The sequence below is a fragment of the Fukomys damarensis genome, unplaced genomic scaffold (assembly GCF_012274545.1).
Source record: "Fukomys damarensis isolate Sample0158 unplaced genomic scaffold, DMR_v1.0_HiC HiC_scaffold_21, whole genome shotgun sequence".
NCBI classification, from domain to species: domain Eukaryota; kingdom Metazoa; phylum Chordata; class Mammalia; order Rodentia; family Bathyergidae; genus Fukomys; species Fukomys damarensis.
The window spans coordinates 2149685-2161712 of NW_022900933.1; positions in this window are offsets into that span (position 1 = coordinate 2149685).

Consider the following 12028-nt stretch of genomic DNA (forward strand, 5'->3'; position numbering starts at 1 on the left):
CTCGTCCCCTTCCTGGCCCTTCTCTTTCTCTCTTTCTCTCTCCCTCTTGCTCCCTCCCTCCCTCCCTTTCTGGAAGGCAGACCACGCCTGTGGACGGACCTCCGGGCCGGTGGGCGCAGGACCTAAGTTAAGCCGGGAAGGCTGAGATCGTGAGGGCCCCACCCGCCCCGGGAAACGGCCGCGGTGGGCGGTGGCTTTGCCAGTTCCCGGTGTTCTGAGAGCAGAAGACTTTCTCCCCTGTTGCCTAGAACATTGGAAGGAAGGCCCTGCACACTGAGAGCAGCCAGGCTCCGGGACGCCCTGGGCAGGCTGGGCACCTCGGCCGGCAGACGCCTCAGGCCGTGGGCCGCGTTCTCAGAACCTGGGCCGGGCAGAAACAGTGTAGGCCTCTCGGTAACACCAAGAACTACGCACCACTCTGGCTGCCCGCGTTTTCCCCATCATGAGGGCCCCTAAAAGGAGGGAAACTCAAGATGAACGTGCACCTAATCAGACGGATCAGTGTTAACTAAAGAAGATGCCGTACGCGATTCCTCAGTGTCTGCGCGTTTCCTGCAGACACAGCCTCAGCCTCGAACAGCATCTCGGGCAGGGCAGAATGGGACCTGAGGCCAGAGTGAGAAGCCAGTCTACACCTGCACCGAGGGCCAGGCGAGGACGGAGGGGAGGATGGGAGGAACCGCAGGAAAACGCAGCACTAACAGGAAGGCAAGAACGAAAAGATCGGGCCTGTATAGCCCTCATCCCAAAGTAATTTCTGCAACACTTCTGATAGTTTTATTGTTTCTGTGACAAACTGTGTAAAAAACACATGCATTGCACATGGGAAAAATATGTTGGTCACATTAATTTAAAATGTCCCCTTTATTTAAAGTTTCCCATATCTGTTATGAATTTAAAATCATTCATCATAACACACAGGACATTAATCTATGAATTCAATAAGAGAAACTGAAAAATAATTCAAGAAAAAACTTAACAAGAATATGAACGTGTTAGTTACTTTTCCCTCCTTTCTTCAACAGAATACCTGACCCCCAAAGTTAAAGGAGGCAAGGTTTATTTTGGCTCCATTAGCAGAGGTTTCAGACCATAATCAGCTGACTCCGAGGCAGGGTGGCAGAGGGGCATCAGCTCATGGTGGACAGAAAGTAGCAAAGCAGTAAGGGACTTTAACAGCGTCGTTTTCCCCCTTTTATCTTACTGGGACCACATGGGGTGGAGGTACTCACACCCATAATCCTAGTGCCTTCGGGCCTAGCCGCACCATAAAGCAGTCACAAACTCTAGATTCAGCCACCGCTGAAAAAGCATGGGGCTTTGAGTTTTTAAACACAAGCCGTAGCAATGAATATGCACAGACTTCAAAGACAAGGGGTTTTGTCCCATTAATGTTTATGTTATCTTGCCACAGTTAATGGATTTAAATTCTAAATATTTTTGCTTTGTTTTCCGAAAGTTCGAGGAATGTATGTAATTGGATCTGATCAATCATCTGATCAATTGAAAATTCATCATAAATATAAACAAAACAGACATTATACCCACACATACACATATATTGTGTATAAACATACATGTTCTCAGACTCATCTGGAAATAAAATGTGAAATAGAGCATTTACACAAGTCTTTCTGTAATAAAGTGATTGAAACAGTTAACTGAGCTGTCAGCTGGGACACACTTTCTTTCAATGCAGGCAACTGAATTCCTACAATTGTAAACTGATCATCAGTAAAAGGTAAATGACTGCTAGTGATTAGCACTTATGGGCAAAATATGATAGAATTTTTTAAGTGTTGAAGTGTTATTTGATGGACCATTTAAAAATTCCAGAATTTATTTTGAAGGGAAGAATTTTAAAATATTTTTAGATGACTGCATGCTATGTCTACCAGTCCACACAAACCCAAATACAAAAATTCAAATTTGTAACATATGAATTAGTTTGCCTCAAATCTGCTCTGAAATAAGAAAGAAAAGGTATGATTTAATGGATGAAAATTGAGGGTGGCTGATTGTTCACAAACTGGTTCACTCTGGTAGCCTTTCACGAAGTTTTCTCAATCAGTACCAATTATAATTTGATTTGTAGAAATTCAATCTTGTGTCTAACTTTTCAGGAATATTTCAGTGCATTAAGTTAAGGGAATCTCTCACATGAGTTTCCTTACCTGAATCATATCTTTTTATAGACATATCAGATTAGGTACTTACACTAAATGAGTTAAAAAATCTATTTATGTTGTAAAAAAAAGCTCCAAGTGCGTTGTGAAAGTGCAAGTGATGGGCACTTACCGTCTTTGCATCTGACACTAAAATAACTATGCTAAGTAATAACCTTAAAACCAAATGTGATCAATCACTGGGTAAAAATTCTATTCTAAGGTAAGCAGCCTGTCATATAATCATTTTTATGACATCAGACTTCACACTTTGAGAGGGTTAATAAAATAAAATCCATGGAATCTGGTCTCCCTTTTTCTACTCAGCAGCTAGGCATCAAAAATCCTGCTCTGTCCTCTTTCCACGGCAGGAATCAGTTGCCTAATCTCGCTGATTACCTATCGTGAAAGACATTGAAAGGAGGGAAAATGATTTTCCCCCTCTGGGAAATCAGTATAGTCTGCCTGCCTCCTTGGTAAAAGTAACTTGGCTGCTTGGGGAGCCATGAATGTTTAAGCTTTTATATCTAAGGGCAAACAGTGCTTTGTACAACCCTTTTTGCTCTTCACAAAGAGTGGATCCCAAAGAGTTTACACAGTGTTAGTGTTGAAGAGCGAGTGGCTTGCAGCCAAACCCAGAATCAGCCTCTGGGAAAGAAAAGTCATGGCCTTAGTGTTTTATTCTCAGAAGAGCCGTTTTGAATATTTAACCATCAAGTCGTCAGCTGTCCCATGTGGAATGCTGACAGGACCTTTCCTTTCCAATCCTAAGCATCACCTGTTTCCTTTCCATCTGAAAAGGGTTGGGGATGAAGATTCCAGGTGTCTATTTGGAAGTCAGGAAAGCATCTACTTTTCACGGATCCCATGACAAAGTCTGAGGCTCAATTCCTTAGAAAAACATTGAACTTCTTTGAAGAAAGTCTTGAGTAATTTCAACAAATAAATTCAAATTTTAGGATTTGACTATAGGGGAGGTATAGTCTCTCCCTCTGTTGTGTGTGTGTGTGTCTGCCTGCCTGCCTTTCTCTCTGACTCACCCTGTTCTCTCTCTGCCTCTCCCTTCTCTGCATATCTCTGTTTCTCTGTCCTTCTACGTCTGGGTGATGGCATCCTGGTGAAACTGTTCCCTCAGAGGACTCATCCACTGATGTGCTCAGGAGGTGAGCATGCAGGTGGAAAGCTGTACCCGGGTGGAGGCGGCTCCCAGGACTGTGACCCAGAGGCCATATTCTTGGCCCTGGCTCCTTCCTTCCCTGCCTGCTTTCTGACTACATGGGGTGAGCAGCCTCTTCCACCATGCCCTGCACTGTGCTGTCTCTGCCTGGAAGCCAGCCACCTTCAGACTGAACCTGCCAGAAAGTGTGAGCCCAACAACCCTCTCCTCTTCTCGTTGTGGGTGTCAGATAGCACTGGGAAAGTGACTCATATGGCATGTTTGTGCATGTGTCTGTCTGTCTGTCTGCCTTCCTCATTTTCTGTGTCTTCTTCTCTGTCTCTTTTCCCTCTCCCTCAGGAGGACCACACAATGATTAGAGAAAAACTTGGGGACAGACTGGGAAGACTCACATCGGACCTCACCATTTTCTACCTGTGCAATCTAGAATCTCTTCAACTATCTACTACTCAATTTTATCATCTTTAAAATAGAAACATTATATTTACATGGTAGCGCACACCTGTAATCCCAGCACTTGGGAGGCTGAGGCAGGAGGATCGCTGTGAGTTCAAGACCAGCCTGGGCTACATAGTGAGTTTCAGGGCAGTCTCAACTAATAGTGAGACCCTGTCTCAAAAAACAGAGATATTATACTTACAGTACTTTATAGCACTATTGTGAAAGATAAATGACTTTCATTCATAATGAGCTTACTAATAGTGACCGTCACTTCATATAAGTGTTGCTATTATTTTGTTCTATGAATCCATGGAACCCTCTGAGCATGAGTTTCCCCTTCAGTAAAACTGAATGATAATCTCTAGTTCACAATATTGCTGGGAAGATTAAATGAGATAATATGTAAAAATGCCTTACCAATGCCTGGCACATAGCACACGAACAATAAATATTACTCTTTCTTTCAGCCCCATACTTGCTCTGTCCATTTCTTATTATTAAAGTTAATTCACACTTTTAACTTCATTCACACTATTAGGATTTTCTCTGCCTCAGTTGCTTTTGCGAGTCTCTTTTCGTCCTTCCGAATCTGACAATAATCCCAAAAGGCAGGTCCTAGTCACCTAGGGAGCAGGCGAGCCTCAGGAAAGCAGAGCTGCTCTGTGACTACAGTTCTTCCTGTCCTTTGAGAAGCCAGGAGGATGGAAAGATTTGCTTCTGGATGGGACAGGGCCTGTGGTCCCTCTGTGGGAGGGACCCTGCTCGGTGATGGTGTCCTGAGGAAGTAAACCTCCTCGGAGTGACCACTGTGGTCTCTGCAGGAGGCTGGACCTTTTGCCCCTGGCTGCCCACTTCAGCAGAGCCTGGAGCCTCCCAGCCTGTCAGAGTTCAGAGCACGCACCTGTGTGCCTGATCCACACACATCTCAACAGCGCCCAGGGGCAGAAGACCAGAGCGCGCCCTCTGCTGGAGTCTGGCCATGCACCTTCCCTGACTCAATGCCCTGCCACAGGGGAGCCCCAATAACGGGGAGTTTGCACTTTCCACTATTTTTCTTGGGAATGGAGATTCCAAGTAAGATATGTCATGTAAAATAAAGATGTTTAACACCTTTTTGAACAGCTGTGTTGGTGGATATATTGTCAAACCTGCTACATACTCATTTTACAAATAAGCCTTTCTGTGATTTAAATGTCTAAAAATGCCATGCACACCACAACTTCAAACCTGGTATATGTTATTCATCACACAAGGTTTTCTGTAACATTAACTGTTAAAAATGCCAAACACGCTGCTGTAGTCATTAATACTGTTTGCCACATAGGCGCGGTCCTCCACCATTTGAGTTACAGGGCAGCCCTGCACCTCCTGCCCCTTGCAGGTGCGGGAGGCTGTGTGGCTGATTGTATCTGTGAACAGGATGCTTATCCCAGCTCGAGCTACTGTAAGACCCACGGAGGACACTTCTCCTCTGGAGTTTGTACCATAACATTCAACGACTGTGAGATATAAAATGAATTCACTGAAAAGAGTGTGATCAGAAGAACTTCAAATCCATTCTGTAAATACTACATTTGATTTCCAATGTTCTCTAAATGCTTTGCTTTCCAAAGACATACATGTGATCAAAATACAGCGACTATTTCCATTTTAAAATCTGTATATTTCAGTAAAAGACACACTGCCTTTACTCCCCTCGGAAAACTCTCCCTTAATTCGAATACACCTACCTCATCATTTTTGCCACTGTCTGAAGCAGCTCCGGAAGTTATTCTTCACGAGTGTCTTCAGCTGTGCTGTCCTGGCTCCCTCAGTGTCCTGAATCAATTCAAATTTCTTGGTCATTTTGACTTTGAGGAAGAGGCAAAAGTTGCACTGTGTTAGATTCAGTGAATAAGGTGGTGTGGACACAGCGTAATTTTCTTTTTATTGAGTTTATTGGTACATTTTAGGTGTACAGTACAGTTACATTCATTACTGGGATCCTGTACCTCTACATGACAGGTCTTGGTTCTCATTTTTCCCCTTGTCCCTGTCCTTCCTCACCCCCTCCTCTCCTCCCCATTTACAAACACTTTATTTCCATTTTTTCATTTTCTCATATTTTTTCTTTCCCTTATTACCTTTCCCCTACCCTTCCCACTTTCCCTACACCTTTAGCCCTTTTCTTCCTATTTCACATTGCTAATTATCTCATTAGGATCTTGTGTACTATTATAATTTTTCACATCAGAGAAACTATTCAGTATTTACACACGTGTGACTTATTTATTTCACTTACGAGTATATCCTCAATATGCATCCATTTTCCTATGAATGAATCTAATTTCTTCCATTATGGCTGAGTAGTATTCCATTTTATGAGCCTGCTTTCCTGTAGGATGGCACTCAGTGGCTTCACTTACCATTTTTTTTATCATATCTCATAAAGACACTCATAAAAGAGGACTTCTAGGGACCAAGGATTTGGCTCAGTGGCTCCACCGCCTGCCTCACAAGTGCAAGGTCTCGAGTTCAATGCCTGATACCAAAAAAAAAGAAGAAGATTCTGGAACTACTTCACAAGGTGGCAAGAATGATGGGTTACATGTGCGAAATAAGGGGGAGTTTTTGGTTTGGTTTGGTTTGGTTTGGTTTGGTACCACCTATTGAACTCAGGACCTCACACTTGCCAGACAGGTGCTGTGCCACTGAGCCACATCCCAGCCCTATGGGAAGTATTTTGAGGGAAACTAATGCTAATGTGCCTTCTGTAATAAATATTTTCTACTTAACATTCACGGCATATTTTTACCATACTTCATACTATATATGTTTAAGTATCACTAGTTCCTAAGGCAATTTATCAATGAACCATACAGAACACAAAATAAATTGTTGAAAAAAACATTGTATGTAGGGCAGAAATCAGAAAGAATAGAAAATTTAAAACTCCTTAGAATGCATCAATAAGACGGAGTCCAGAACGGATGTTGATTCACCCACATCTTGAATGATAACTGTTGCCAAAAGCAATTTTAGTGCTAACTCTTTGTCTTCTGTTTCAAGAACTATTAATTTGAGGATAATATAGTCACAACGCTTAGTTTTGTTTCATCATTATTTCCAGTGTCCATGATACCTATCTGTATATGTTCTTCAAATGCCCCAAATGACACAGAGGGCATGAACTGATATTTATCTCTTTATTTCTTTTTTCTTACTACCCAACTGGTGCTGAGACTCACAACTACCAGAAAGCGCACATCTCTCGAGGGAGAAGCTAAGAGCTCACACCCCACACCTTCCATGTTCCCGTGCACCGTCTCTTCCCTCACCCCTGCATGACCAACTCCTTATGGATTCCCATGGGCTTCAAAGAGTCAGCAGCTCTCTTCACCCCACTACCACACACCTCTAGTCTGTCACCCTGGGTTTCACGTCAATACCAAGGCATGAGAGAACTCCTGCTGGGCTCAAACTTCTACAGCCTGAAGATACAGGGGGCAGAGGTGGCACTGGAAAGACCTGTGATAACCGAGAATACAGGCTGCTGTATGCATTGGCCATTTTGTCCTGAAGGGACTGCTCTGAGAAGCTATCACTTATGCAGCCTCTGGCCCACAGGATTAAGCAATGAATGGGTCAGACTGGTCCACATGGTAAATGGTGATCAGCCCAACAGCACGCCCTTCTAAAGACGCACACCCGCGCCTAAGCCACTGCCTCCCCTCAGGCTCTGTGTCCTGGAGAGCCAGGTAGAGACACCAGCTCTCTCAGCCTTCCACCTCAGTCACTGGTGTATGTCCCAGCTCCACCAATCACCACCCACCACAGATTCTGAATTGGAAGGTAAGCGGAGAACTCATGAGTCATGAGAGTGACGGACAGTGACGGACAGCGGCGGCTGTGGCAATGGCTGCGGCCAGTTTCCAGTGTCAGTGTGAGTTTGTGAGCTATGCACACATCCAGTCGAATATCTCCGTGTGAAATTGTGGGTTTGGTTTTCTCTTTCTGTTGTAGGACCACAGGAGAACTTTGGTATGTCCTCGGTGCTACGCAGAGCATTGTCTCAGGGAGGGTCGGTCACCTTGCAGTCTAGCTGGACCCTGAACCTGTTCTGTGAGGATAGCAATCCCTTCTGAAGATCACGGAGTGAAACAGCTTGAACTAATACAGTGGAGCCTCAAGTTACGACCAGCCTGACATACGAACAACTTGGGTCGCAACCAAAATTTGAATTTTAACTTAAGAACAATCTTTAGTTATGACCCGAATGCCAGCCACTCGTGCTTCCAGATGGTCTCGGATGCAGATTTATCCGTGAAGAGTTCTGGAAGGAACATTACAGCATCCTTTCCTGTGTGGGGTCCTGGGCCAACGTCTCTCTGAGGACACTGAGATCCGCCTGTACTCAGGAGAGAGACTTGGAAGGCTGTGTAGGGGAGCCCGAGCCTTCACTGACCAACTCGAGTTACAACCAGCAGTCAAGGGTCCGCTGTAATGAAACTTCCCACCAGTTCTATTGCCCTATGGCCACAGGTGCACACATCACAGCATTATTAATAATAATTAGTAAAATAATGCCATCAATTCAAATGACCAAGGGAAAAATGGCGTAATAAATAACAATGTATCTATTCAATCAAATATTTTGAAGGAATTAAAATTATAGTTACGAAGACTATGGAAAATCTTACAGTATGGTATAATATTAAGTTGTAAAACAACCAAAAAAAGATAGATTTTCCAGATTATAAATGGTTATTCACTACAGTTTCATATTTGATAAAATATTTACAATAGCTAAATTCAAAACAGGATTGTAAAGTCTGCACGAATACGTACACACACCTTTTCCCAGCTCCGCTCTCTCCAGCGTGCTGGTTTTATGTGCACCATGCTGCCCACCTGTGCATTATTCTCTTCAGTAATTGCAATTATCCCCCTTCCAGAGAATGTGATGAAGTCTCACTAAAAGTCTTATCCTTCAGTCTCTCCATGTTCTCATCAGTAATAAAACAGGGCACCATGACAATGGGTACATGAAAAGTTTTATAGTCTCAAGTAGACCTAAAATCTTTAGGTAAGGGAGGGCAGGGTACGGGGAAAAAATGAGAACTAAGACCTGTCATGTAAAGATACAAGATCCCAATGATGAATGTAACTGTACTGTGTACCTAAAATGTACCAAAAGACTCAATGAAAAAATCTTTAGGTTTTTAAACTAATAAGGTGCTATAGGTGCACAGTTGTCTGATACTGTACCTAAAATGTACCAAAAGACTCAATGAAAAAATCTTTAGGTTTTTAAACTAATAAGGTGCTATAGGTGCACAGTTGTCTGAATGCATTGTAAGTAATAAGAACATCCGTGTTTGATGAATCCTTACTCGGAAAGATGCTTCTTTCCTGCACTCCAGGCTGAAGCCCCTCAAAGGCAGAGACTATGCTTAGTTTGCTGTTTGACTTGTGCTTCTCCCAGGGCCTGGTAGAGACCATGAAATCAAAACATACAATAGATGAAAGAAATCACCTCAATACACAGAAGCTTTCATCGGCAGCCTAGGGACACTTTCTCAAAGAATAGGCACAAGCAAGGCACAGTCACTCAGGATAAGATGACTGATCTCAGAACCAGGAATGTGATAACGTGTTCAGTTCCTAAGTGAGGAAACTGAGCTTCTGGGGCTCAGAGCTCAGAAGCCCTCCTGTTAGTCTCACTCCCAAAGGATCGTCTTTTCCGGGACACTGCACAATGCCCACTCATTCTGTCTGGGCTCAGAACAAATCCCCCCGTGCCCTCACCTCTCTCTCCCCTCTCCGCAACCAGACTGTGTGCTTCTCTTCTTCCGTGTCTTCTGGGTTCTGACTGAACCCTAGGCTCAGCAGACAGAAGGGAGCCTATCAAAAGGTTCTGTTATATTAAATTGAAGGCCAAAAACACCTATTTTCCAGAATCTGTGGATCTGTGTTGTGATCTATATGTTCTTATTTAAACAATGTGCCATCAAGTTGAACTGACCCTTCATCTTTGGGAGGTGGGTGATAGAAATAAAGAAATACATGATTTGTGTTGCTTTAAATGTAGGTAAGTGAATGGAATTAAATGTTTTCTTACTGATATTTTCAACACTCACCGCCATTAATAACCTGGGCCTGATTTGACAAACCGTTTGGGACTCATAGTTAATTAGGAGTTTGAATCTCCTCCTTTATGTGTAATCTTCTACTGTGATGTTCAGGAGACTTTTCATCTGTTTGTGTGTTTCTTTGTTTTTGTTTTTTTTTTTTTCATTGATTTAAGTAAAGCAGCCATCAGCTGGGCATCTAGGAGGTGGTGCGTGCGTGTTGCTTTTCTTGCTTTTCTCTTCTTTCCTTCCTGTATTCTACACTACTCTGAAGCCACTGAGACTTGCTTATCAGCGCAGTGGTGTCAAAGTTGCACACCTGCTATTAAGTTTTTACTGCACAACTCCAAACATTTAGGGGCTTAAAACAACAATCATTTATTAGTGTTCCATAAGCTACCTGCCAACAGGATGGTTCTACTAATCTGGCCAGGCATGGCTGGTCCTGGCCCAAATCACTTATGTATTTATGGCCATCAGGTAGATCAGCTTGGAACTGAACAGTCTAGAGAGCACTCACATGTTTTCTGAGCCACAGCATCTCATGGTCCTACAGAATAGACCAGGCTTCTTTATGATAGCAGAGAAATTCTAAGACAAAGTCAAACATGCAAAGCCATTTGAGCTCTACACTCTATGTTTCTGCCATATTCTATTCACCAAAGCACATACTAGGCTGGCCAGACTGATAAGGTAAAAGCAGGATGATGGTGGATGCCTATTGATGGGATTGCAGGAAAGAATTGTGGCCATTCCTGAATTCTACTGCATCGAAACAATGATTCAATACCACTATGTTCAGCACACTGATCAGAGACTTGAGAATGTCCTTTTGGCAGAACGTGACCTTTCATACCACCCCTTGATTCCACATCAGGAAAATAATCTCCCAATTACAGGTCAATAGAGGCTTAACTTCATTAAGCAAAATCTAACATTAAAAGTTTACTGACAACACTGATATTAGAAACTGCGACCTTTCACAGGGCATATAATTCCAGGCCTGACTCCTTAGAAATGAGGAGTAAGAAATTGAACGCCCACACAGGCTGGATCTGCATATGGTTGGTACAATCAGACACAGAACAAAGAAAAGCTGGGAGTTAGACTCAGCAGGGCTCTTCCCCCCTCAAGGATTCTAAGGAGTAGGGACCTAGAAAGCTAGGACAAGCCCTGTGTTTACCCACTGTGGGGCATTTATGATCATTTATTGTAAAGAACTGTTGATTTCCCTCCCCCACTTTATTTCTAGTTTCTTAGAGACATAAATATATCTTTTGCATTTACACTTCTTGTATATAATACAAAGCCTGGCTGTCGTAAAAATGGGGAGAGGGAAGGAATTATCCCTATGACTCAGAAAAAGACTAACCCGATATAAACACATTTATATTTTTAAAATGTCTTTTTGCAGCCAAATACTCAAAGATTCTGCCACATGAAAAAAATATAGACGCAAAATAGGTAAAAATAAGTGAATCCTTACAAAGCCATAAGAAACACTGCTGTTCAGTGAGGTCCAAAGGAAGAAGCTGGGAAGGCTGAAGTCATCAACCAGAGGAGAAAGGACTGAGAAATGCACGTTTTTACTTGATAAATAAAGAGGAAGCCTTGGATTTTTTTTAAACCTTCATCTAAATTTTTAGTTTATAATTAAACACCTAAAAGTAGGCATATATCCAATGTTAACTTCTTTACTGTTCTCTGACCTGAAGATCCAAGAAGTTCCTATTATACTATTATAATATTTCCTTTCAATCTCTTTCCAAAAGGCACTGGCTTGTAAAGGTACTGCACTGAACATTTTTAAATAATAATAAGCAAGTAAAGGACTGGGAAAAATAAAATTAAAAAAGAAGCCAGAAAATAAAGCCAAGAGAAGATCAGTAAATGCTGGAAGGGCCGATATACTTTGCCAGAAGCAGCAATAATTTGGTTTGAGGCTTCCCAGACACCAACAAAGGAGGAACTTGTGGTTTCTAACACCGCTATTCATGGTCAGAGGCTCAAAGCAAATTCACAAAAGTAAAAGTTTATTTCCAGTGCGAGTCTGGATGGTGAGTTTCCCCAGACAAGTTCCTAAGGAGGAACTCTTGCCATGTTCTAAGCAAAAGCCTCAAGAACATCCACAAAAA